A 3,599-nucleotide genomic window follows, 5' to 3' on the forward strand; every position below is an offset into this window, starting at 1 on the left:
CTGAACATAAACTCTTCCATCGAATAATCCAACTAGCATCAACTACAAAGAGTAATTAACACTACTAGCAACATTACAAGTACCAATCGGAGTTGCGAGACGAAGATTGGTTACAAGAGATGAACTAGGGTTTGAAGATGAGATGGTGCTGATGAAGATGTTGATGGTGATGAGTCCCTCCGATGAGAGGAGTGTTGGTGATGACGATGGCGACGATTTCCCCCTCCAAACGCCGTAAAAATCCTCGTTGATTTTTACGGCGTTTGGAGTTGCGAAAAATAGGTATCTCAAACTTGCTCCAATTTCAGGCTAGAATTCCATCTTCCGGCATTCTCCCTCTTCATGTAAACCTTGCAAAATAAGAGAGAAAAGACATAAGTATTGTACCGTGAAGTGAAATAACAGCCCAAGAAGCGATAAATATCAACTTAAAAGCATGATGCAAAATGGACGTATCAACTCCCCCAAGCTTAGACCTCGCTTGTCCTCAAGCGAAAGCCTAGATCATTAAATATGCCCACATGTTTAGGGACAGAGGCTTCGACAAAACAAGATACAAACATGCAAGCATCATGATCATGATCAGAACAGCAATACCAACATATAATCTCTCATGCTAAAGTGACAATTCCTTCACAAAGTAAAGTATGGATCAAGACCCTTACCGAGAAGTAACAACCACATGCCTTTAGTCACTGAAGCAATTGCAATTTATCACAACATCAGAAAGATTCAAAGAGCTTGTAAAGCAAATCCACATACTCAATCATCTTTTCATTCTCTACAATTGCTACAACTCACGTGGTACTCATGAGATCAAAGTTTCAGCTGAACACAGAGAAAGATAGGGGCTTATAGTTTTGCCTCCCAACTGCTTACCTCAAGGGTAATGTCAACAATAATAATTCATGAATGCTTACCTCCAAGTTGACATATGAATATAGATATTTCCCTAGCATATGACGTTAGCCAAGATAAAGGCGAAATAAGGAATTGGTGAAGATCACCATGACTCTTTCAGGGGCAAAAAAGTAAAGGTACAAGATAGGCCCTTCGCAGAGGGAAGCAGAGGTTGTGATGTGATTTTGAGGTTTGGATGAGTGTCCTCTTATTGTGGAGGAACGTCACGTTATATTGCCTCCTTTTATAAAGAACTTTATTATGCAGTCTGTCGCTTTTATGTCTTCCTCATCACAGGTTCGTACAAAGCTTATTTTCCACACACTAATAGATCATACATATTAGGGAGCAATTTTTATTGCTTGCACCGATGACAACTTACTTGAAGGATCTTATTCAATCCATAGGTAGGTATGGTGGACTCTCATGGCAAAACTGGGTTGAAGGTTTGTGGATGCACAAGTAGTATCTCTACTTGGTGCGGGAGTTTTGGCTAATATGAGGTGGAAGCAATCGTCACATGCTAAGGGATCTCTAATCATATAACATTGTTCGGAACCAAGCAAACACAATTCATTATGTTGTCTTCCTTGTCCAACATCTACTTCTAGGCATGCAATAGTTTAGTGAGTGTCCACAATCATAGATGGTGTCAAAGATGATGTATTTATATGTGAACCTCTCCTTCCTTATCACTTCCTATTAATTGCAACAAGGACCAAGGTCTACGTTTGCCTACCCTCCACAAGTTTCAATCATCATCCTTTTTATATGTGAAGCCATCACTTCTCATAAGATCATTACATGATCTTTCATGCTTTTGTTCTTTTCTCACACTTTTGATCATGGCAAGAGGCAAAGCCCTCAACTAAGACACTCTTTATTATATGGCTCACGAGCTCAAATACATCGGGGGTGACACAAAGCTAAACTCACGACTAAAACACTAAGACCTTTATTCTACTAGAGAAAAAGAAAACTGAAAAGGAACAAACTAAAACAAAGGTAAAGGCAAAAGATGTGATGGTGATACGATACCGGGGCAACTCCCCCAAGCTTGGCACAAGCCAAGGGGATTGCCCATACCCATGCTTAGTTGTCTTCCTTTGGAGGTGATGGTGGTGGAGTTGTTGCAATCTTTGATTCCAAGAGGGCCATTAATCTTTGATTTATACCTTGGAGATCTGTGATATGTTTCTCCAGCAAAACAACTTCACGAGTGAGATAAGTATTGCAAGCACAAGTTGTTTCACAAAACCTCAAGAGTTCAATCAAGGATGGAGACAATAGGTGGAGGTAGGGTTGGAGGAAATCCACTTCTTCAACTTCTTCCTTGTTGAACGCAGATTGTGCTTCATCCTACGCCTGATTCTTCTCCTTAGTTTTGCCCTTGGTTTCTTTAGGTAGCCTTTCCTTGGCCTCCATTCTTTTCAGATCAGCATTTACTTCTCCATAGACTTGAGGGAGTTTGTTCTCCCCCACAATTCCTCGGACGATATCTTGCTCTAAATCTGCGGCAAAAAAGAAGCTCGAAACGAAAACAGAGGAAATCTGCGTGATACGAGGGTCAGACCTTTCGGGAGAATATATAATGATTTTTTTAGACCAGAAGGAGTACTCCGCACGAAAACGGAGTCCGGGAGGCACACGAGGTGGCCACAAGCCCCCCAGGCGCGGCGAGGGGGTGGGCCCGCGCCTGGCAGGCTTGTCGCCTCCTCGCGTGCTTTCCGGACTACTTCCAATTTTTCTATTTTTTCAAATACTCCAAAACGGAGAAAAATTCCTACTGGAAAAGTTTTGGAGTCTGTTTTCTTGCCGAATCACAGACCTCTTCGTTTTGGAGTCTGAAACAGGCTGATAAATATCCCTTAGGTATTCTTCCGGAGTTATGGTATTGATGATATTGCTTTCAACATTTATGGGAGTACCTGAGATATAATGCTTGATTCTCTGCCCATTTACAACTCTCGGACAATTACCTTCCGTGTTGTTGATCTTGATAGCACCGGAATGATATACTTCCTCAACTATATAGGGACCTTCCCATTTAGAGAGAAGCTTGCCTGCAAAAAAACTTAAACGAGAATTATATAGCAAGACATAATCACCTACATTGAATTCACGCTTTTGTATCCTCTTATCATGCCACCTCTTAAACTTCTCTTTGAACAACTTGGCATTCTCATATGCCTGAGTTCTCCACTCATCAAGCGAGCTAATGTCAAATAACCTCTTCTCACCAGCAAGTTTGAAATCAAAGTTGAGCTCTTTGATTGCCCAATAAGCTTTATGCTCTAGCTCAAGAGGTAAATGACATGCTTTACCGTACACCATTTTGTACGGAGTATGGCCATGGGATTCTTATAGGCAGTTCTATAAGCCCACAGTGCATCATCGAGCTTCTTAGACCAATTCTTTCTCGACCTGTTGAGTGTCTTTTGCAGAATTAGTTTAATTTCTCTATTGCTTAGTTCTACTTGACCACTGTACTGAGGGTGATAGGAGGACGCAATTCTATGGTTGACATCATACTTAGCAAGCGTTTCACGGAAAGCACCATGAATGAAATGTGAACCACCGTCGGTCATTAGATATCTAGGGACTCCAAATCTAGGGAAAGTAACTTCTTTAAGCATCTTGATAGAAGTGTTGTGATCAACACTACTAGTGGGGATAGCTTCTACCCACTTAGTGACGTA

Source organism: Hordeum vulgare, chromosome 7H (genome assembly GCF_904849725.1).
Source record: "Hordeum vulgare subsp. vulgare chromosome 7H, MorexV3_pseudomolecules_assembly, whole genome shotgun sequence".
NCBI lineage: Eukaryota > Viridiplantae > Streptophyta > Magnoliopsida > Poales > Poaceae > Hordeum > Hordeum vulgare.